Source organism: Stegodyphus dumicola, chromosome 3 (assembly GCF_044657685.1).
Source record: "Stegodyphus dumicola isolate Sdum_Otavi_A_Nest chromosome 3, ASM4465768v1".
In the NCBI taxonomy this organism is placed as follows: domain Eukaryota; kingdom Metazoa; phylum Arthropoda; class Arachnida; order Araneae; family Eresidae; genus Stegodyphus; species Stegodyphus dumicola.
Window position 1 is genome coordinate 43,348,361 of NC_140770.1, and position 26,241 is coordinate 43,374,601.

The 26,241-nt window shown below is 30.8% G+C and overlaps 1 protein-coding gene and 1 long non-coding RNA gene across 3 annotated transcripts in view; both read left to right on the plus strand.

Annotated features, from left to right (window-relative positions):
* Nucleotides 1–26,241, plus strand: part of LOC118189393 (uncharacterized) — a 333,651-nt gene that overhangs the window by 136,745 nt on the left and 170,665 nt on the right. The window lies entirely within an intron of this gene.
* Nucleotides 15,381–21,332, plus strand: LOC118189394 (uncharacterized). Its single transcript, XR_015040182.1, has 4 exons — nucleotides 15,381–15,530; nucleotides 16,601–16,710; nucleotides 18,870–18,912; nucleotides 21,050–21,332. It is a non-coding gene; the product is annotated as an uncharacterized LOC118189394 (long non-coding RNA).

The window sequence follows — 26,241 nt, forward strand, 5'->3', positions numbered from 1 at the left end:
CAGCCACTGATGATGAGCAGATATTTCCAGCAGTATAATGATATATAATGAGCAGTATAGTGATAATGTATTTCGAAATTTACTAGGACTGGTGAATTTAGTGACGTTTGGTATTTTCTAAAGTGTTCGATTTGGAAGGTTTAACGTACATTCAAACAGGATTTCTCTATCTTCATTAGCAGCAACGAGATCTAGCGACTGTTGACGCATCAATTCGGTGAATTAATTAAGATGGAAGTTCGGAAAAATGCCGTTTGGTTCATCAATTTATTATGGCAAAACAGACGAGAGCTAGTGACGGATAGCTTCATGAAGGTCTATTAAAGGAAACTGGTATGAATTTATATCACATTTGTGAAAATAATGAACAGTTAATGCATTTAGCGTATTTTCCGGGATACGAACAAGGACTAACCGTCAGTGTTCACTTATGGTATCATCTGGCCACTGGCGAACCAACTCGAAGACAGAATAGAGAATTTTGGGTCTTAGTTAAATGAAAGAGCTTACAATTTTAGTCAGAATTTTAAGTTTGATATTATGTATTTTAATAGAAATTTTATATGCTTTGTCTCTCAGCTTGATATACTTCTATTCATCTTAAATTTCTATTTGTTCGAAGCTTTCAGCTATGTCTTCACTCACACTGTAGCTAAATTTTGAACTCAACTGGATTGAGTCAGATCGATTTTCAGGATTAATAAAGATCAAGTTTCTTTACCTTCAGTCTCGGGAGATTAAACTTGAACCTTTGATATGCAACAATATTGATCATGAATATCGGCAGGCTTCATTATTCTTACATTATTGCTTAATGGACTTCGCTCGAAAATATTTCACAAAAATCTAGTACCAGTTCGAAGAAAGGAATTTTTTCATCCCTTCACAGAAAATATCATGACATAAAATTGCATTACCATTTAATTAATTACCAAAATTTCTGATTGCATTGAGCTAATATTCTTCGAAAAATATTCCTCGAGTATTCTTCGAGATATGTAGAAAAAAAATAAAATCAACGCTAGCATGTAGTCTTCATAAATTTGAAAAGAACAATACCGCTAAAATTAACGTCTGAACATGGAACAAGTATTCTTTGGTAAAAGAAATAGTTCTTTTTAAATTCGTCTTTTTCCTTGTGGAGCTAATTAACTCCGGTATGCAAATAGAATTTGTTTAAAGAAAACTTTTAGATCGAGCAGTTAAAAAAATCCAGTGAAATTTGGTTAAGAAAGTTTGTTTCGCCATCATGCTTGGATAGGAACGTAATATTTTATTATTCTATAATTGGAAAAAGTGTATCTTAAAGTAAATATTCTTCCTGTCGCATACTTTAGGTAGTTGGATATATTTTGATAGTTTCTAAGTAAGCTATAAGTGTTGTTTTCTTCTCAGGAAACTGGTTTTAGAAAATTCTTTCTTAGCACTCCGCTGCACGTGACTTTCTAGGGATTTTTTATCATTTGATTACAACATGCGTGGTTCATACGTACTTTATACATGAAGAAATCCATAAAAGCATGTGTAGTCTGTCCATTCAATGAATGGATCCAGACTCGGAAAAAACTATCAGTGTTTGCTGGGATTAGCAATTCAGTAACAAATGAATCCAACAGTTTCTATTTGTTAATGTTTTAAACCTTGTACATAACACTAAAATACATTGTAGGAAATTAAATAAATTAAATTATATATTTTGTAATATTATATTTTTCCAAGCCTTGCCAAAGCAATTTAAAACATAAGCTCATGAAAGCAAATAAGGAAGTAAAATTCATAAAAGTTCGGTTAGATTACGGAGCGTTACATAAAGATGATACTTCTTCCTTTATAGTTATGATCCTCTTCAGATGCTTTTAATATTCGAATTTACTAAAGGCCTAAAAACATATCAAACCTTGACCTAAAAATACATTCGTTAACTCGAAATGTGTTACTCGAAGTGTAATCTCTAATCTCTGTTAAATTAATTTTGAAAACGCCTGCCACTTGAAAATGTTTTCAAACTTAACTTTCCATATCTTCTAATATTCAGAAAGCTTTATATAAAACGGTGAATGATTTTTAATAGATAATTTGTTTATAATAATTTTTCTGGACTGCGTTTTTCCAAATTAATTCGTTCATGCTTGTTCATGTAATACTATTACATTGAGAATGGCTCTCATACAATCGCAATGGTCAAAACGTTAACAAAGGAACCAAGTCTTTAAATATCGTTGTTATTAGTGCGTAGGCCTTTTTCTCTCCTCGCCTTGCTGCTAGCCACATGGAGTTTGCTTTCTGCCTCGTCTTCTGTTTAAGATGATGTAAGCAGTAAAAAAATTGTGGGGTGTACTTTGCCCCCATAAATGACATTGTGTGGATATGTTTATGCGTATCAAGGCTTGCTCTATTACAAAAAAAAAAAAAAAATATGTGTTCAAATTAGGTGAAATATCCACGTAGCTATTCTCGAATCCTCAAGTCATCTCCTGATCATTTATGTATAATATATTCTGTAGTAATTACAAAAAATTTAAATATAGTATAATTATGCTTGGTATTTTCACAAATTAAGCTGCTGAATAATTATCAGTAAAGACATAAAATAAGAAATTTAGAACTAATTTTACACAAAATCAGAAATCGAGATTCATACGTAATAAATTTCAAAAACTGTTATAAAGGTATAAAAGAATTTAATAAACGTTAAAACTAAAATGCTTCACGCAAGTAAAACTCTAATTCCTAATTTATCTTCTTTTTATACCCTTTTTTGTTCATTAATTTTTTTAATTAGGGTTTTACTAATTTGAAGTATTTTATCTTTATTATTTATTAAATTTTTTTACACATTTATAGGAGTTTTTAAAATGTATTACTTATGAATTTAAATTTTTGGTCATTGTGTAAAATTGGCTTTAAATTTCTTACTTTATATATATATATATGTTAGACTGTATATTTATTGTTACTGAAAATGATACTATTACATAGATATATGTATATATTTATTTAAATACATCTGTATAGTAATATTGTTTTCAAGTATATATGTAAGATATAGTAAAATATGATAGCTGTTTCAAAAAAATATGTAAGATATAATAAAATATGATAGCTGTTTCAAAAAAATAATTGACGACCTCAAAATTAACATTCTAAATTTGGTAATCTGCCCCTAAATTCATCTCTTCTCACAGGTTCCAGAGTTTTCTATCTTACGTAACGTTTTAATGCAGATACCTGTCGTCCAATGAAATTAATTCTAAACCAAAACTGTGAACTGAAACTTCAGCCTTCTTGCTATGAAAGTACTATAACCTTGCCCTTTCCCACGTTAGCTCTCCTGCTGGTAAGACGCTTTTAATCCATGCTGCTGCTGCTTACTTGCTTAAGGTGACGTCGTACTTCAAAATGGGAGTTATTCTATTCAAATATAATTAGGAAACATCTTGTCTGAAAAAGGATGATTTGATATGCATGGAAAAAGTAAATATTGTGATTTTTCAAGATATGTTGTGCTAAATTGCGTCATCATGCTTTCCACTCTGCCACCTTCGAACCACAGTTTCATTACAATAATATGGCGCAGCCGATTTTCGACCCTACAGGCGTGGAATTTCAGTGCAGTTTATTTCAACTAATCTCACATCGTTTAACGAATGGATAAAATAAAAAAGGTAACTATTCATCTGAATTCCCAATCAAGCCACTACGGTCTTCTCGGTCATCTACGCAGTATCGTAAGCTGTTGGGAGGTCCACTGCTTTCATCTACGCATTTGAAATCATTACATATATATATGTAATAATAAAATTCCACAGTCAAGAATACACTTAAAATTCTAAGTGTCCGTTCTTTTCATTTTTAATGGCGACGTTCGCTTATTTGAAAGTACGTGGAATTAAATCCACAGCCCCGTAGTCAAGTTGTTTTCCCCACCTTTTCTACACGTACAGTTATAGAATGTTCTGAAAATATTTAAAGCGAACTGGATTGGCTGACGTCATATTTTTGAAGCTCCGCCTTTCCAGAGGCTATAAAAGGACTCGCTAAGGAATATCGGGATCTTTTTCTTAAATGTCACAATCGTAACTTGTTATTTACACAAATGCAACAATTTTACTGCCAAAGTATACCACAATTGTTTGTAATCAATCATTCATTTTCAATAATGTACTCAGTATTTGAATTAGTGTTGTCTTAAGGGTTCTCTAGATCATGGTGGACGTGGTGCTATACTAATTAACCGTATGGTAGAGGAATAGTGCCCACGTCCCCTGTTCCTTATCCCTTATCCCTTAAATGACACGATGCAGTAAACTTCATACAAAAAGTTATTAGTAATTCTTTTTATTTACTCCGGATATCTGATTTTGTAACTGCTATTTATTCTGAATAATAATAAATGGATCCTGTTTTTTTTTAAACTTATCGTCTGATAATTTAAGTTACGACTAAAGCTAGTACATCACACACACACACATATATATATATACTTTATAGGGTATTTCTCCCGCCTTCTTGGCATGCCTTCCGGCACTTCTAATTTCAGAAATTAAGCCCTGCAGTATCTGTATACACTGATGTGACAAAAGTCATGGGATAGCAATATGCAAATATGCGGATGGCAGTAGTATCGCGTAGAAAATATATAAATGCGAAGTGCTTTGGCAGGGCTTTCATTTGTGTTCAAGTTATTCATTTGAAGAGGCTTTGACGTGATTATGGCCGCACGACGAGAATTAACAGACTTTGAACGCGGAATGGTAGTTGGAGCTAGACGCTTGGGTCATTCCATTTCGGATATCGTTAGGGAATTCAACATTCCGAGATCCACAGTGTCAAGAGTGTGCCGAGAGTATCTAATTTCAGGCATAACATCCCACCATGGACAGCGCAGTGGCCGACCACCTGCACTTAACGACCGAGACCAGCGACATCTGCGTAGAGTTGTCAATGTTCACAGACAAGCAACACTGTGTCAAATAACCGCAGAAATTAATGTGGGACGTACTAGGGACGTGCGGCGAAATTTGTCTTCCGATAAACGATAGGACAGTGCGGCGAAATTTGTCTTCCTTGGGCTATGCCAGCAGAAGACCGACTCGAGTGCCTTTACTGACAACACGACATCGCCTGCAGCGACTCTCGTGGGCTCGTGAGCATATCGGTTGGTCGCTAAACGAATGGAAAACCGTGGCTTGGTCAGATGAGTCACGATTTCAGTTGGTAAGAGCTCATGGTAGTTTTCGAGTGTGGCGCAGACCCCACGAAGCCATGGACCCAAGTTGTCAACAAGGCACTGTTCAAGCTGGTGGTGGTTTCATAATGGTCTGGGCTGTTTTTACATGGCATGGACTCGGTCCTCTGGTGCAACTGAACCGATCATTGACTGGAAATGGATACCTTCAGCTACTTGGAGATCACTTGCAGCCATTCATGGACTTCACGTACTCAAACAACGATGGGATTTTTATGGATGACAATGCGCCATGTCACCGGGCCACAATTGTTCGCGATTGGTTAGAAGAACATTCTGGACAATTCCAGCGAATGATCTGGCCACCTAGATCACCTGACATGAATCCCATCGAACATTTATGGGACATCATCGAGAGGTCAGTTCGTGCCCAAAACCCTGCGTCAACACTTTCACAATTATGGACGTATATAGAGGCAGCATGGCTCAATATTCCTGCAGGGGACTTCCAACGACTTGTTGAGTCCATGCCACGTCGAGTTGCTGCACTTCGCCGGGGAAAAGGAGGACCAACAAAATATTAGGAGGTATCCCATGACTTTTGTCACTTCAGTGTGTGTATATATATATATATATATATATATATATAATAAGAATGTGAATTGTTAATGAAAATTATATTAAAATTCACATTATTTACCATGCAAGCTGAGTCATGAAAAAAGTAGATGTAATTTTCGATTCCTTTTTCTATTTTCAGACGGTTTTATTTTATGCTAATCTTTTACGTTATTTCAAGTATATGTATTTAGCAAATTTCCCAACGTTCCGTAATAAACTTCACTTTTTCTTCTTTTTTTGATAAGACTCGACTAGTCCGCTCTTGATTCTTCGGGAGCTGTTATGTAGTTTATTTGTTGTTGAAACTTGGAACTTATTCCATTGAATTCATTATAAAAATTAATATACGCTTATTTATAGAAAGCAGTTAAAACACATGTGAGTGGAAGATGTAAAAATTTACACGTTGTGTATAAATTTCAAAGAAATGTTTTATTTATTTTCGGAAACGCGATTTTGTGGAATAATGAACTTGAATATAAAATTTCTTTCTAAAAATTAGTTTTAAAACTTTTGATAGCAATGTTCATTCATACTGAAGTTTAATTAAGAATAAGTTATATAAGGGCATTTTATCAGCTTATTTATGATCAACTGTAACTTTCTTAATTTTAAATAAAAATCGCATTTCCAGATTCTTTAACTTTGATCTTACCTAGAGTAATAAATAATTAATTATTTTTTTTGAGAAAATCGGTATGGTCTTGGAATTATAATACATTCTTATTTTAAGAGCAGAACTTAATGATCATTCATCTCTAAAATATTCCTCGAAGAAAGTACGAAATGTTTTATCAACGTTTAAGATAATCTAATGAATGTAAACGAAACAGTTATTTCTTTCCGGTAATTAAAGTTTATTTAATCTCCTTCTACTTTTTTAAGACAGTAGAATGAACTGATGATTTCTTTATGTGAGAAAATAAATAGCATTGAAATAATAAAGCAATAGAATTGATATTAAAATCTTCATTTCAAAGAGAATTCTCAAAAGAAGATAAATACTTTTGTATCTTTTGTAACGTAAAAAAGAATTAATTTATTCAAAACAAGAAAGGTTAAGGAAATGGAAATGTCATAGGATAAGTACAAAAAGAAAATGGTTTATTTGTGCATGCCATCCTTATTTCAGTATTTAAATTATTCGATGATGCAAGAAATTAAACACATATACCTGCATATAAAATACGAAGGAAGTTATTAATCTTGTAAAAGACATCTTCTGGGAAAAAATTGTAAAAGGAGTACTTTTATGTTCACCGTTTGAAAATTAATTTCCTTTACCGATACTTTTTTTCCTAAAGGCATATCTGTATACTAGTAATTTTATTTGAGGCTTAAATGCAGGGAGGAGTAAGTTTATTTTTCTGTAAAACGTTGATTTGCATTTTCATAAAATGTAATATTTTGTAATAAATTGGTAGACTTACGAAAAACTGACATTTACTAAAGCTTTTAACTTGACGCTGTGACACATTTGACTAAATGTGACACATTTGACTAACTTGACGCTGTGACACATTTGACACACTGACATTTACTAAAGCTTTTAACTTGACGCTGTCACACATTTCTAACTTGATATTGTGTATGACAAAGGAAACACAGTAAAAAAAGTTAACGCTTCTGGGAAAAAAAAGCGATATTGCTTTCAAACCTCTGTACGATTTTAAGTTTTTTGGTAATCAAAGTAAACGTTTACAATGACATGTTCGTAATAAGATAATTTAAGGAGCGTGAGAGTAATACTGCCAAAAAATTTTGTTTTAATTAACGATAATATTATTGAAAAGTTGTGAAACAGATTTTTTTACACATACGATGTCTAAAAGAACGTATGATTAAATATTTCTTCAATAGCTTGTTAGAAGATTATTAGTTATTAAAGGCATGAACCAAACAAGTTTCTATCAAAATAAATTGTGGAGACATTAGGTTAATTGGAAGCAGACGAGATGAAAAATGAGCAAAGCCTTCTCCGGGAATCGAACCACGGACCTCCGGAATACGCGCCCAGCATGCAGACTACTACACCACAAACGCACGCCAAGAAGGCGTGAATAAAGTGAACACATGCTTGTTAACGTTGTCCTAAAATAGCCGAACTTCTCGGCCATTTGAAGTCAGTTCTTCACAGTAAACATTGTCTAACACAGAAGTAAAGAGTGTAGGCCAGATAATACATCTATGAGAAGGGGAGATAGATAGCTAAAAACCGCTATGCTTCCTCAGGGGTTAGATCCCAAGCTCAGCGATTTGGCAGGCTGAGCACTGTACCGAACACATGACTGAGTAAAGCTGTTCGAAAATTAAGTTTTTAGTAGGTTTGCAATAGGAAAATAGTTGTCAGTAAGAAAGGTTATTTTTCATTAGCAAACTAAAGCTTCTCGCATCTGCAAAGTATATCTATACTTATAAGATTAATATTATCAATGATATTTCTTACAATAATTAACAAATATGAGATCCACATGTACATTGCGCAAAAAAAGGGGGAGAGTTCTATAGCTCCCGTTCTACTGGCCCGATTGAAAAAATTCAAATTGCGTTTTCCATGCCTCGAAAGCGCGACTTAGGATATATATTAGATTTATATATAGCATTGTTCTAACACAGGTATTTTGACACAAAATCGGACTTTTTCTGAAATAACATCACCAATCTTTTTTTTCCATATTTCAATTCTACGACTCAAATTATGCCTCGATATTAAATTTTGTAAAATTTACGGAGAAACTCAAAAATTTATCTTGGCGCAATTGTTTTAGTTTGCGCCAAGAATAATTCCCTTGGCGAACTTTATAATCTATGGCAACCAATTTTTCTTTCTTTTCCATTACGCCGGAGCGGGAAAACAGGTTCGTTCCTACCTTTTTACATTGCGCATGAGCGGGAAAAAGTCACATCGTTCCTACTTAAATAATTTTAGCAAAGTGTCTAAACCACATTTGATGTCTCATCGCTTTTAACAAATATGCCAAATTTCAAAACGCGCCAATATATAAATTCATGTGTATCTTCGGAAATGTTGAAATTTTGAATAAAATCTGTAATTTTTTGCCGGTATGCTTAGAAATACGTTTACTTTAAGATGATGGTAAAAATCTTATAGATTACAATTCAAAATTTTTATTTTGAAAAATTTATAAAAATTATTTAAAAATACAAATTTTAAAAATAAATCATAAAAAATGGGTGAATTTTATTTGGAATGAACTGGAATTTCAAAATGTGAAAGGAAGAATCAAATAAGTTTAATAAAAAAAGAGAGATTAATAAATATATACCAAACTCAATTAACATTGAGGAGCTAAAATTTTAGAGATAAATTTTTAAAAACTACGCGTGCAGTTTTAACAAAATTTGGTAGTTTGGCGTAATTTGAGTCTTAGAAGTGAAATATGGAAAAAAAAAGGGTATGTTATTTCAGACAAAGTCCGATTTTGTGTGAAAATACCTATATTAGAACAATGCTATATATAAATCTAATACATATCCTAAGTCGAGCTTTCGGGACATGGAAAACGCAAAATGAAGTTCGTCAGTCGGTCCCGTAAAACGGGAAATATAGAACTGTCCTTTTTTTTAGGGGGGGGGGCGGTGTACATTGAAATTACTTAATGTGCATCAGCAGGCAAGTAAAAATGATTTCTGGTGATTCGTTACTGGCTCAATTTCTAGAAAATGCATGTGAATGCATGTTTCTAAGGGAACACTTAGAAAGACATCTGACAAAAGAGTAATATTGCTCGCTTTAAGGGAATTTTTGTAGTGTTTTTCCAGTGTTGCTTGAAGTTATGCATTAGTCTATGCATTAGTTTCCCTTCTTCGCAAAGGCATCTCTCGTTTTAGGCAGAGTACTCCAGTGTCTAATGTATTTTACTGTGGTTCAGTAAATCCAGTCCAATTCCTTGAAAAATCTTCCATGAATGCACCTTTTTCCTAGAGCATCTAGATATTGTCCATTTTACGACTAAACAAACAAATCTTTTCGAAAGGAAAATTTTATATACATTTTATAGTTCCTTGAGCCACAATATAAAATATCATAAATTCGATAAAATACTCAGTAGATAGAACGTTTCTTATGGCTTCATTTCGCATAATTTTGCTTAAATTGTCATTTGGTCCAAAATGTTCAAATCTAAAAGCTTGCTTTTATTTTATTAGTTTCGTAAACTGTACGGTTTTACGATTAGTTGCCTAGTAAATAATTAGTTCTGTTATAGTTTTAAAGCTTACATAATCGCAATACTTGGGTTTGAAAAAAAAATCACAAGATAAAATCTTGAAAAATATTAGATTACCATCTATTTTCAGAACATGTGGAGACCTGTTGTTTTATTTAACTACCATCCTAAAAATACGGTACATGAACAAAACTGGAGAACCTGAGATTAATTTCCTGGTAAATTATATGTAAAAGATACGAGAATTTCCAGTCTCATCCATGTCTGATGCTTTGTGTAATTACGGCTGCTTTGCTTTGTGTTCAAACCACGCGTTGAACTGACAGGTATAAAGATGCAGACATCTTGCATCTTTTATTCGAGTCACGTTTCCATGTTCTCAAAGGAATTCTTAGAATACCTGAAAGCTAGCTACATAAGAGAACGCTACATGGAATATTTAACTCAGACTTCTCTAATGCATTTGTCGGGGTGGGGGAAATTCTTAAATCCTTTATTGAATTTTATAAGGTGCGCATCATACAGTGACTCGTATTTCTCATCGCATTTTAAATAAATTTACTTTCAAAAATTCAACGTTGTAGTCAGAAAAGACAAGAGCAGAATCAAATGTAAATATTATTTGCATTTTAGGCAGGCGTTATCAAATTTCAACCCGTTAATTAATGATTGCCTTTTGCTATGAATAATTATTTTGCTAATTCAATCGACTCCCTACATATATTTGTTTTTATGTATATATTAGAAAAACGTTTTAAAATAATTATTAGCCCAAAGGGCGTTAGCTCAGAAGAGCCATTAATTTCGTTTTGGCATTTTGCATTGGTTCACTATAAATGTCGGTTTACTTTTCTAATCGTTGCCACCAAATATTAAAGCCCTGGGTAAAATTTAAAGAAATTAAATAATGAAGAATTTGCATGAATATATATATGTTTCTCGCATTGTGGTAAAACAACGGAAGCTAGAGTCATCAAATTTTGAATAACGTAATCTTCCACTGAATATGGGCATCAGGAAGCCCGAATTTAGAATTTGAAATTTGTTTTATTATCAATTTCATATTTTATACCAATTTAACGAATTTTTGATTAAGAAACTCAGCGAATTCATAGCGAGCAATGGCAATATTCTACGGGGTAAAAAACCTTTTATCTCCAGCGCGCGAAATGGCCTATCAGAAATTCTAAAGATATACTCACTTTAAAATTTTTTTGCGATATTGCTGTTGAATTAAATTTTATGGTTTAAGTGAAAAGAACATGATATTTAATAAATAAAGGCAGCACACAAACTGATTAAGAAACGCGCCTTTGTGCGTAATGTAAAATCTGAAAGCGTTCAGATTTTTTTTTCTTTTTTTTTAATTCCGTCAGTTTGTTTTTTTCTGTTTAGAATAGTAAGTATACTATTTATTATTTTAACTGCCTCCTTATGATGGCTTTATATGGTTTAAGTCGAATTAATTTAAACACTTTGTAGAGATATTAGGATTTTTTTTTTTTTTTTTTTTTTTTTTTGAAATAGAAGAGATGAAAAATTAGCATTGCCCTCGCCGGGTGCTATTTCGAGAAGCCCGTGGTTCGAGTCCACGGGCTTCTCGAAATTGCGTCGAGCGTGCTGACCACTACACTACGAAGGCATGCTAAGAAGGCGGGAGAAATACCTTAGATGCTTCCCCTTTTAAAGGGCGACTGGGGATTAGGGACCACAATCGCCAAGTCCTGCTGGTGAAGAATCATCATTCACCACCTTTTAGTTCAGGCGCCACTGTAGAGGCATTAGGTATTTTTTTGGAAGCAAGATGAAAAATGAGCAATCGCCTTCACCGGGACTCGAACCACGGGCCTCTCAAATACGCGTCAAGCGTGCTGACCACTGCACCATGACAGGATGCTGGAAGGCGGGAGAAATATCTTATAACTTTAATACTTCTAGCTAAGAATTTCAACAAATCGTCCGAATAAGGTTATGTTAGGTTAATTGCTATGAAAAAGTAAAGAGCAGAAAGTGGAGTTGCATTAAACAGCCATAAATATTTTATGGAGAAAATAAAAATGTTGATTATTAGGCTATCAGGCGTATATTAATGTGATATTAAGTGTTCTTTAAGGAAGGTATATAAATGGTCTAAATCAGAGATGGCCAACCCTCACGCTGCATGCGGCCCGCTGCGAAGTTTACGATATTGTTTCGAAAATGAAATTAAGGAAAATTACAGGTTTCCATAACCGACGAAAACCCGCAACATCACTTGCGATGTGCAAATGCAAGTATTGAGATCGACGGGGAAAAATAAATGAAATAGTAAAGAAAGAAATATCGCACTAATTACAGCAAATATAATAGTATTCAATTATTTTATTAATTTTTTACAAAAGTTATTTATGTATAGTCATAAATAGCTTACTGTTCTATTATTTGTTTATGAATAATAATAAAAATTATAACAATTTTTTTCTGTTTTAAATTTTCACATCAAAAGATTTATATATAACTAATCCATGTCATATGGCTCCAACAGAACATTGCTGATGTAAATGGAACTAAAATTCGAACAACCAATAATAAATTTACAGCAATATTGATTACCCAATCTAAATACACTGGGAACTAAAACTAAAATCAGTTTGATTTAAGATTTCATCCTGAGCAAACCACTCTTGCTTTCTACCTTCGACCTAGCAGGACTACTGGGTGCTGCTCTGTTCCTGCCGCCAAATCTATCAAAAATGTAAACATTTTGAAATAGACAGAAGTAGCGTGCCAAGTTGTTTGTGACCGCAACATGTTTACTGAAATAAAAATGACGATTTAATCTGGCTCGACTGCCAGGTTTGCTGTTAATTACGGATTCGACATTCTACATTCTATGCTATCTACGTTTCTCTACGTTTCTATGGTACCAGTCTTATTGTTAAGTCTGTTTCTTTACATGTACACTGTACACATACACACACACATATATTTATGTCATGAAACTATTCCATTAGATGTAAAAAAATTGCGTTATTATTGAAATAAGACTGCTTTATAAGATGGAATAAGATGATTTGGTAAGAGTTGCAACGGTCTGACTTGGAGAGGACTGCGACTTGGCTGCGTAGTTAGCAAGATGACATTTGAAGAACACACATAACGGTAAATTCCACACATCATTTTATTTTTCAATAATGCATATTCTCGCTGTGGGGGCGCTAGCGCCCCCCACAATTTCCTACAGCTCACATTTTAAACAATAGAAAAGTAAACTTTGCGTAGCTAGCAGAACAGCCGAAAGCAGCACAAGAGACGACGAAGAGAAGAAGAGGGACTTGCGACGTAATTAAGCTTTTTATATACCGAATTCCATTTCAGATCACCTGACACTTTAATGTTCAGGATTTTGGGTTCAGATTTCATCGGCAAGTGCGCATCAGAACTGCAGGGAGTAAAATTTATTCCTGTTACTTTTAGAATGAAACGGAAGTTAAAGGGCTATTAATTTATTATTTGAAAGCTAGATTTTATATTTTACACACACACATAGATAAGACCCACCGGAATAAAATGCAGTTCCAAAGCGGACCTTCAGAGTGTACAGGTCAGGTCTAAATATTATGATTTGGGTAAAATTACATAAATATGTTTTTGTTTTCCAAAGTTAAGAAGTAAGTGACAAATTACCCTATTTTGCATTGGCGTAAGAAATAGCGGACTCTTTCCTAAGTTTTAAATCGTTTTGTTGTATTATAGTACCATTCATTTATAACACACATGTCTTGGTAAGTCTCTTTACTGCGCAAAATGTAAGATCTTTATTTTCCCACTAACTTACGCATAACCAGTTCTCAGAGTGCTGCAGTTCGGCGAAACGTAAGATGTATAATTTATATTTTCAGTATAAAATTTTAATTTGCTTAAAACTCTGAGGGTAAATGATAAATATCTAACTGATAGAAATTGAAGTATGTTTAATTTATAGTATTCCCAGGCAGCACGTCTCCAAAAATATACGTATAATTTTGGTGAAATAAGGGTATGGTATTTTTTGCACGTTACTTTTACGAAATTTATACGAATGAAAAAGGCTGAAGTTACTGTTAACTCTTGATCGTTATTTTCCACACGTTATTTTTACGAAAATTATACGAATCCGAATGTACTGATAAAACTACCACCATGATTGTATATTTTATTCGTCACTTTTACGCATATTATACGAATCCGAATGTTCTGAAAGAAACTACTGCCTTTATGGTTATTTCATTCGTCACTTTTACGGATATTATACGAAGTCTAAAAAGATTGAAAATGAAGTTTATTAATTCAAAATATTTAGTGTATTTCTGGCATTTCACTTTGTTTTCCTTGTCCACGAACATGAAAAAAGGGGCATTCATATATGAGGCTAAAATTTTTCTATAAATTTTAACATGTGAGCTAAATCTTTACGTGCATTTTTGCAAAAAATTATATTTTCTTGATTCAAACATCTTCAAAATAACTTATTTATTTTCTTATATCAAATTTGTTATTTTTATTCATATCAACACTTATATTAATTTACACAATTTAATTTCTTTTATGAAAATCCTATTACCCATTTAACTGGAATAAGCTGTATATTAAATTTGTGTACTTACTGAGTTTGGTACAATACTCTTCTTATTTTATTTAGCAAATGTGGGCAATTGAATTGGAATAAGACTAGCAAATCTTTCATGTCGAGGAATAGAATAATAAATACAGCAGAAGATGCTCGAAAACGTTTAACTTCTTGAACAATAGTTTAATGTAGACCAAAGGATCATTAATTATAATCAAAGATATACTAATATTTTTATTTAATAATAATAATAATAACTCTACGAAATTGCAAGCTGAATCCTGATATTTTACATATATTTCAGTTCCTTTAATCTTTGTTATAAAAATTATATGAGGCTAATTTTTTTAAATTTTGTTTAATGTACGGGAAAAATGATATAGCGATTTTAATAATTTTTATATGAGGAAAAAATTAATAAATAATGTAAATAAATAATTATATTATATTTTATATTTTTCCTGAAACAGTTAAAGACATTCTTAATATGGAGATCTACAGAATAAGTACAAGGGTCCAGTTAAATGAACTCAAAATTTGCATAGTTAATTTTACGCTATAAAAATTAACCGGATTTACGATTATACACTGAGCATGCGCATATACAGACATTTCTATTTTTCGTAGAAAAATTTAATTATTACCTTAATACAGAGATGCTGTGAATATAAATTTATATAATGCAAAAGTAAGTTTATTTCATATGCTAATTTAGAGGCTTTCTTAATATGTTTAATTATAAAGAAAAAAAAAGCGTTGCAATTCTTGTTCACTGACCAATGGCAAAGCAGACACTTTCTACTTCCGGTTGTGGCGGGATATTTGTGAAGTCAGCACTCAGCAATGGCGGTCGAAAAGAATGGTAAAGTCGCAAAGAATGCTGTTTGTTCGTGGATTGGCGTTTGTGACAGAATCCATCGAAGTTACTAATTATTTGAAGAAAGTAAGTGAATATTTTATATTTTCAGTGTTTAATACTCGTACTTTTTTCACCTATATAAAATTTTATAAATAGCGTCTGTGTAGGAAATGTGATTTTCCATGTGTTGTTCTTTTGTGTACGTGCCTAATGATTCATTTTCAGGATTTGGTACTGTTAAATTTTGCACTAGTCTGTTTCTTACTGTTTGTGTCACTCCTTTTTGTATGTGTCTCACCTTTTTATAGTTGTATTATTTTTACTCAAACGTTTTAATATTTATCCTAAAGCATACTGTAATTAAGCAGGAAATAGCTTTTAATGGAAAAAGAAAGGCAATATTAACATGAATAATTGTTCAGAAATCTGTTATGGAAATGTTATCTACCTTATGCCAAAAAATAAAGCATGTAACTTTCATTTATTTATGAAATTCAAAATTTTTTATTTGCTTAGTGTTTTCCCTAAAAATAATTTAATTTCTTATTTTTGAATTTAGTTTTATAAATTTGCTTTAATATATAATATTTAACTCAAAGATATTGTGCTATTAAAAAGGAAACTTTATGCCATAGAAACACAGGTACTTTGTTCCAAATCTGTGTTCATTTTTTTATATATATACTGAATTTTTATGCACTAGTAATTACTGAAATATATCCTTTCATGAATAATAAGTAAGTCCTAATTCCTTTCATGAATGCATTTCTTTTTTGTTTGATTTTGTTGTTTTAAAAGATCTGCCATAGTTAAAGAAAGAAAATAAAGTAAGAATGCTTTACTTTCAGTTTTGAATAAATTTATTACTATTTACTGCAGCTTCAAGTTTCTCTAAACATAATTTTCGAAGTCAAAACTTGATAGTTATGTTGATTATTAGACTTGCATGAAAAAATTTATTGAAAAATTAGTATTTGATCTAAAATACCTTAAATTATTTGAATTATATTTTACTAAATCATGTATTTTGATATAACTAGATAGTTAAAAAAATTTAAATTGTAAATGTGCAGAAATGCTTATATAAAACCAAGAAATTGTTTATATTTTTGTTGCTTTTTCCCTTGTAAATTAATTGTATATATATATTACAGTCTGGGGAGTCAGCACCCTGCTGAATTGTAGTAAACGAGACGTCCAATCTACTAGACCATCAAAGATGCAGATTTGGATTTTCTATTTCATAGTTATTGAAATCATAATGGTATGTTTGTTTAAATTAGTACTGTTTATGAATGTGATAAAAATAAATTCTGATAAGATAAGAAATGATTTATTTTCTATTAATTATGAACTGTAAATAATGTAACCAATTTTCTTCATAGTATATTTACTAAACTTTTTTTTTTTTTTTTTATAAAAGGGAGGTAGTTTTATTTATACAATTCTTGCAGAGATACCAAGAAATAAAACATTTCAGGAATTTTCACTCAGTATATCTTGATGTGTAAAATCGTGTTGTTCAATGCCATATTACTTTTTCACAGGAAAGTAATTTTATTGATCAAACATCTGCATAAATCAAACTTTAAGAATGATTACAGTTTCTAAGCTAACTTAAAATTTTCAGATTTAGAAAATGTATGTTTACTGTAGCATTAGTTTTCCATGGAATAGAAAAGGTTTTCAAAATGTTCAGTTGTTAGAGGGAAATAATATAAATGAGATTGTCCTGATACAGTTTCAGCTGGAAGTGAAACTGAATTTTCGGATAGTGAAGATTTCATTTAAGAATTCTGATAAAAGTGATTAATGTAAATCCTCTGCATTTAAAAATTCTAATAAAACTGATTAATGTAAATCCTCTGCATTTAAAAATTCTAATAAAACTGATTAATGTAAATCCTCTGCATTTAAGAATTCTAATGAAACTGAATAATGTAAATCCTATGATTCATGTAGGTATTCTTCTGTTATCAGGAGATTCAGAAATGTGTGTTTATATGCATGCATTTTTAAATGTAGGTGCTCGTGTGTGCATGTGTATATTCTTTATTTCTTTATGTATGTATGTGTATATGCGCATACATGCATATACACATGCTTACATATCTACAGTGGAACCCTGAGATAAGAGTTTAATTCGTTCCAGCATTCAACTGGTATAGCGAATTTCTCGTATCTAGAAACAAGCTTCCCCATTGAAAATAATGGAAATTCAGTTAACCCGTTCCACACCCCAAAAAATATCATTTTAATATCAAGTCAATTTTTCCTAATAAATAACACTGGTAAATAATATAACAATAGTTTAACTTTGTTACCAACATTTTAACTCATTCTCATTAATCCACACCAACAACAGCTTCTCAACATCTAGGAGTACTTTTATGGTGCTTGGAAGCAACGATAATTCCTTTGGCTACATCAGGTTTCTTAATTTCTTTCTGCTTCTTCAGAATAGTATAGATTTTCGATGTTGAAAGGCCGCAAGTCTTCGCCAATTCCGTCACCATGCTTATGTTTATCTACGATTTCTTTCTTGATATCGACGGCCATGGCCTTCTTATTTTTCTTTGCAGCACCATCTGAGGCAACAATCTTCTTGCGAGGCATCTTGAAATAATTATTTTCACGTTAAATGTCAAAGCAATTAACTTGCAAGTGCACAAACACGTATATAAAAGAACACCGAGTGATCTGACGAGGGGATTCCCCGAGTTGAGCCGGATAGGGAAATGGCGCCACCCATACCAACAGCCTGGCTCATTGCTCGTTACTCGAATTAATCTCGTATTTTGCTCATACTTTCCTCGTATCTCGAGGTTTCATTGTACATTTCTGAATCCCATCCTAATAACGGAGGAGTACCTTTGCCAGTATTGCAACAGAGCTAGAATGAATTATTGTGTTAAATATGTGGAAATTGCATGCTTAAAGTACTGTTATTTTCTAAAAATATTATGTATGTCTATTTTTTACAAGAAGAAAAAATAGCTAAAAGCTGTTAATTTACTCGGATTTATTAGTCCAAAGGGGCTTTGTCCCTAAAAGAACTATTGTTTTTGTTTTGCATTGGTTCACTATAAATATCTGTTTCACTTTTCAAACTGTTCCTACCAAATGTTAGAGTCCCTAGTGTGGGATTAATACTCTCTATCTTAGTGCCCTCTATAACCTATGTTAGGGTTAACCTGTATAACCTACAAGGATTGCCAGTTTAGGCGAGATATCTAGGTAGTCATCATAATACGTACCATATTTTTTATTATTTTTAAATTAAATTGAAAGTAATAAACTAGTTTTCAAGAATGGAGTTAAACTAGATTTGCATTCAACTCTAATTTATTGTATTAATGATGTTTTGCTGTAACAAATATGAATTTTTTGTTTAAGTATAATAATTTAAAATGTTTTTTCTAGAGAATGAAGTACTGCCACTAAGGTAAAGGTGCTAACTTGCAAGGTAATTTTCTATTCTACATTAACTCAATCTTTATGTCCTGTTACAGATATATTGGCAGAAATAATGAAAACCTGACATTCAAAAAGAAAAATAATAATGTTGAATGTAGTATATTAGATAGTTAACTGAGGTTTGGCAACTCATTAATAATCTTACACATATTGAGTAGGAATAACTTTGACAATTACCGGTATTTTCAATAATATAAAATTAGGCAAGAAAGCAGTTTTAGCTTAGCACCGATTTTAAATACAACTCTCTTACCAATATTGGTTTGACGAAGGTAAAGTATAATTGAATTTAATAAGTTGGAAATACTGTCTGCCTTTCCATGAGTTAAAAAATAATTTCAAATAAAACTTCTTTTATTCAGTTTTTCATGTTATTTGTTTAATGTTATTGTAATCTAATTTATCATATTTAGTCACATATTCCATCCCTCTTTGCACTATAGTATATAATTTAAAGGACTTATCAGTTTCAGCAATATTTTTTTTACCAGTATACATTTTTACCATAACTCTGTTTCTAAATCATATCCTGAAAAATTAAGGAGTAAAGTACACAAAGAAGGAAAATATGCAAGTAAATAATGGCATTTAGTGTTGTTTATGTGTCTAATATTTCTACTAGATTGTAAAAGTTATATAATTCTATTAGCTTTTTTAAATTATTCTTTTTGAAATTCAGGTGCTTCTTTGCACCCAAATGGTTAAAGCCCTAGTGTGACTTTGGTACTTTGATCTAACTTCTATATTAATAAATAATCCAGCTGCATACAGTTTACTCAATTTCTGCTATGTGTAAGGTAAACAATATTAGCTTTTTTTAAATATATCTTTTACAACTATTCCATCAGGTAGATTTCTTTCATATTTTGCCTTAATTGAGTCATCCTGCTAATTAAGAATTTATTAAAGTTAATATGTTAAGTTTTTGTGTGTATAATTCATTTTAAGTATGTGCAAGCAAATGCATACATTAACAGTTACGTAGAATTATGTTTTGGGTATCAAATTCAGAAAATTTGGGGCTGTTTTTAGAAGATTTATTAATGATTTATACTATATTAATATTGGTAAAAAAATTCTGTGGCTTTTATATGAGAGTATATATTTTAAAATAGCTGCATGATATGGTAGAGGTAAAAAGCTTCATGTGGATCATAAATTAATATTATGTGGCAATTTTTCATTTATTTAATAAAGAAAATATTCAAGCCACAATTAAAATTTTTTCACTGGATTATTTGCATACAAAGTTTGCAGCAAATATTTCCTGCAACAGAAGTGACAAATTTTATTTTGCCAAGACAGGAAATTTAGTTAGTGAAAGCAGTAACCCTATTTTGAGATGTTAAACAGGAAGGCAAATTTTTGAATTTAAATTGATTTTTGAAGGAAGACTTCATTTAGTCTTGCTATCATTCTACGTGGCTCTTAACTTTTTTATGGTATTTATAATTTTATTGTTATTCAGCATTCTGTTTGCTTAGAATGCACATGAATGTAGACTTGAAATATTTTATATTGCAAACTGAGATGCCATTGTTATCATAATTAAAGATTTTTGCTCTGATTTTGGAGGAATTTACTGATAATACTTTTGATTGTGTATTGGTTTCTGGTTTATTGAAATGTGTAAAATAGCCTGTTAATGCATATACGTATGTTAATGAAATGTATATGTTTATGAAGTATTCTGTTATATGTATATAGTGTTGTGATTAGTTTTCTGCTTACTCTTTATTTAAAAAAAAGTTATCTGTAAGAAAGCGAATATTCTTTACTATATGTAGGAGTAAAATTGAAAAGGCTAATGCAATATAATTAATACAAAATTAAGTTTTTTCTCATGTACTTAAATACAGACATAGCCATTAAAGACTTTCTCAACCTTGCAGTTCTAAACAAATCTTAAGTATTTTTCACTTGAAATTATAGGCATTGTGTAAGGTATATAATTGAAGCTTACTGTGTGATAGTGTGAAATTAAATTTTTAATTACTTAAATGTAAATTTTTAAATATGAAATACTCAGTGCATTTTATATGCATCTTTTAATGCTTCAACTATATTTAAAAACTGAAAACATCTGAAGTGTGAAATTATTACAAATTTTTCTTTTTCTTGTTTAGGAGCTGTTCTCAAAACATTGGGTGACAAAGAATTCACTTTTACAAAAATCGAGCAGGATATTAAAGACAGCGAACTATAGAACAAATATGGCAAAGCTGCATGAAGTCTATGTTGAATTTTATTATTGAAAAAAATATGCTCTTCAGATTTAATGTTAATTTTTATTGTTTAACAGTAATTGCAGTTTTTGAATACCTGTAAAATAAACCTAATTCTTAAATTAATTTCATGTGTATTTCTTTTGCAAGTATTACAGTTCATAATACTTCAAACAACTTGAAATTTTATGCTTGTTAATTTATGTGGGATATGTTCATAATAATTTTATAATTTAAATAACTCATTGTCATCATATGAGCATAATCTAAAATGCACAGCGTTTGACAACAAATTAATAAAAAATTAGCCAACTTCTAATTGCTTTCTTTTGTCCAGTTGCCTCTTTTTAAATCATTTAATACCATAAAGCTATTTGATGAAAAAAATAATTGGTATGTCCACATCAACATGCACATTTATAATGATGTTATAGAAAAAGTCACATGAGATAAATATTAAAAAATTCAATATTCCTAAACAAATTAACTTTTTGAAATTTTATCTGGTATATAAGATAAAATAAAGAACATATTTAGGTAATTTTGAATTTGCATAATTTTATGAACTTATTTATGAAATTAACAGTTACCTTGTAAAAGGGAACTTTTTAAAAATACCTCAATAAAGCATTTCTTTTGTAGAGGTGAACTTTTAGTACTGATCTAATATATTTAAAAGATTTTAAACTGAAAAAGACAACAATAATAGATTACAATACATTGCAAGATTGATTGATAAATGTAAAATTTTTACATATCATAATTATGTGTGTAATTAAAACAGAAGCTACTCTATTAACTTGCATGCAAATTAATATTTTCTTTAACATGTTTGAGATAAACTGAATTTTAATAAATAAATAAGTATATATTTGTGTATTATCTGAAGATATGAATGAAATATTTGTGACATTAGACATTCATCTTCAAGGAAAATAACAAAGTCAACTTGGTAAACTATTGGAAAAGGTAAGTTTTATACAATTTCCTGGTCTATATTTAACAATTTTAAAATTTAGCACACTCATTCAAATAATCTAAACGTATGATGTTTTCTTTTGTGCTACATTCGTTTACTGAATTTGTTAATTAACTATATTGTACTTTAGATAGAAATTAACGTAGATATTCCTTGTATTTTATGGTATAAAAACTTATATATTTGATAATAATTGACCTAAATCTTCCCTATGTTTTCTTTGCATATACGAATGACTTTGGTAAAAATTTAGTCCGATGTCTTCTCCTCTTTACTGTGTAAAGTGCACATTTTTGGTAAAAAATTTGCATAAATCTCCAATTACCTATTTACTGCATTTTTCGTAAAATGTGCTTATTTTAATCTATTTTTTATATAAATCTATGCAAAAATGTTCTGCATATTATGATTAAAAGATAAAATTAATTTAATATCAAATTTTTACATATCCACCTTTTAGGTATGTACAGCAATGTGGAATATATATAACTGGAAAATTTAAATGCAAAAAAATTAATTTCTATTCAAAAATTACATAACACTAAAAGGCTGAAAATCACTTTTAATATTTCATTTAAAAGTGACTACAATATATGCAATAAATTTTGTAAACCTGAGTTCTATGTTTTAAATCAATTAATGCTATCGTTCATTTACATGGCATAAGAAAATGTCCTTCGGAAAAGCAAATAATTTATTTAAAGTGTTATTTAGTAAACAACTGTTGGCTACAGTTGTTTACTAAATTTAAATTTATGAAATAAATTTAGTAAACAAAAATGCAAATGAACGATAGCATTAATTGATTTAAAACACAGAATTGATGTTTACAAAATTTATTGCATATTTTGTAGTGACTTTGAAATGAAATATTAAAAGTAATTTTCAGCCTTTAAGTGTTACATAATTTTTTAATAGAATTTTTTTTTTTTTTTCATTTACTAGTGCATTTAAATTTTCCAGTTATATATATTCCATATTGCTGTACATAACTAAAAGGCAGATATGTAAGAATTTGATATAAAAATTATTTTACCTTTTAATCATAGCATACAGAAAGTTTTTGCATAGATTTATATAAAAAATATGAGATTAAAATAAGTACATTTTATGAAAAATGCAGTGAAAAGGTAATTGGAGATTTATGCAAATTTTTTACCAAAAAATGTGCATTTATACACAGTAAAGTGGAGAATACATCGGATTAAATTTTTACCAGTCATTCGCATATGCAAAGAAAACATAGGGAAGATTTAGGTCAATTACTATCAAATATATACGTTTTTGTACCGTAAATTACAGGAAATATATACGTTAATTTCTATCAAATATATACGTTTTTGTACCGTAAAATACGGGGAATATCTACCTTAATTTTTACCTAATATATACGTTTATATACAGTAAAAATTCGAGGAAATTTACACGAATTTTTACTAAATATATACGCATACGTGAAGCAAAAAATTGAGATTTACGTATATGCGATAAATATACGTAAATTTTTACTAAAAATATACGTAAATCCCTGAAATTTACGTATATTATACGTAAAAGTAGCGAATGAACAGTAGTCTCTCGCGTAAATATACCTAAATTTTACGTAAAAGTTACGTATAGTATAAAGTAAAAATATACGTAAATATTTAGTAATTGCCACTGGACACTTTTTATGATATTTTTACGTTCAACTTGAACGTTTTTTATACGAAAGGCCATTCGTAAATTGCACGTATTTTTCTCGTGCAATTTACGAATGCATGCTGCCTGGGTTACAATCTGATAATTTTTACATGCATCTGTAATATTTTTAAATTTTTAATTACGTGGTGGTGGTAGTTGAGTTAATGGCGCATAACCAGAAAGGTTATATGCACCAAACACATGGTAGTTTATAAAAAGATGGATAAACTTTGTAAAACAACAATTAGCTAAGTCATAAAATCTACATGAAATAATAAAATGGTGAACATTTAAAGAAGTAGTTATTAAAACTCAGCAAATGATATGTAAGAAGCGATGAAACACATTAAAATTACACTATAATAAAAGCTAAATTAAATTAAATAATAGAAACCTGTTTCTTTCAGGTATAGAAATAAATTATTATTGGCCTCTTTCCCGATTAAACGGTCAAGAGGCAAGCCACACTCGTTAAAATGCTTTAGTCTTAGTCTGTTAAAATTCGGACACTCTATTAAAAATGACGAACAGATAAAATGCTATCACAGTAGAGACAAATTGGCTCACTCTCTGCTATGAGAAGATAATTGTGCGTGATTCTGGAGTGGCCGATTCGAATACGAGTCAAGAGTACTTCTTCCCTTCGGTTTCGAGTACTTTTCCAAAGTTGCACTCTAGGCTTCACACTTCTTAGCTTATTATTTATTTGTGCATCCCTAATTTCTTGCCATTTATCTAAAATTTTCTGCTTGATGGTTTGGCTGATATCTCTGAGAGGAATGAGTTGACTAGATTCCTCGACAGCAGCTTTGGCTGTGATATCTGCCAACTCATTACCTTTTATTCCTACGTGTCCAGGAATCCAGCAGTAAAGAAATTTTTAATTACGATAAGAATGTTTAAGCGATTATATTAAGCACGTGGTACAGAATATTTACAACTTTTTTAATGATAGGCTATCTGCTTAAGAAGGTGTGGTTTTCAAGATGACATTTTAAGGGGAAAAATGTCTTATACTGGGGCCAGGATAGGTTTTCTCTCATATTTTTACTCTCCCTTTTTGTATAGAAGGCTATGTGAAAATTTTGGTAAACTTGTAGAAGAAAATTTTGGCAAAAATTGCTTCGAATTTTCACAAAATTAATTTTATTATTTTTAAACATCGCTATGCGCAAATGTTAAAATCTAATCGTTACAATAAATTCTGCAGCAGGGCCTTTGCTTTATGTTTTCTAGTGTTTTATGGAATTAGAGTTCTATCCCTTGCCTTAGGCTTTGACTGTCTGTTTGCAATTACTTAGTTTGCCTTTCGGCATGGAGATGTGATTAAAGATGCAGTAGACCTCAACATAAAAATAAAATAAGAAAGTAGCGTCATGGATTCTCGTATTAAAAGTCCATCTACTAATAATTATTTCCTAGAAATGCATTATATCTAACATAATACGCTAGAAACAAATTAATATGTATTCTGTGAGTAATAGTATAAAAATGTTAATAAACAACAAACATGAACAGGAGCAGTATATGAATGAGGATTAATTTAACTGTGCAGGTTTTAACTTATTTATGGATTGCACTTGCAATGCAGAAATTCCAGTTATAATTACTTTAAGGTTGTCATAACTAGCAGGTTATTAGTCATCAGTAAATATATTAGTCATTATTACTTTATTTCCATCCTCCTTACAACGCGTCTTTCATGCTATAACTGGAAACCACTTCCGGCTGGCAATCGGAAAGTTTGACGTTCGAATCCATGCCAAATGATCTTTACAACTTAGACTTTTAATAAATGAAAATTCTTTCCAAACAATTTAAGCATTAATAGTAAAGTTAATGCTTACGATAATTATTAAACAATGGCTCTCTAAAGATCTTACAATTGTATGATGGATAGATAGTAAATCTTAAAAGTATAAAGGCTTATGATAATTATTTTAAGCAATATATGACTATAATTGAAAATTGATGACATATACTTGAGTATAATGAATTTTGAAAATGCTTAGAAGTATCACAGTTTTACAAATTTAGTTTTAAGAGTTAATTTTGCTTCAGTGTGAAAGACAATGTTTTCATGAACTGAGCAAATTTGTATGAGAAGCACGATTGTTGTAAACTATGAGAACAAAAGTTCATGCAATACTCTTGTAATCTATAAAACTTCCTATGTTCTATTTCTTTTACTATTTAATCTCACAAGTATTATGTTTTTGCACATTGAGAATGGTCTTTCTATCTTCTCCATCTACAAAACTATCTTTATCGGATGCTCTGTCTGCTGCTTCAAGTATTGGATATTTTTGGAAAACAGTTCCCTACTCCCAAACCTGAATAAAAGAAATGAAAGGAACAAAAAGCTTCAATAACCAACGAGAGAAAGAGATTTGCACGATGCATTGCCAGAACCCTAAAGCTTTCAAATTGA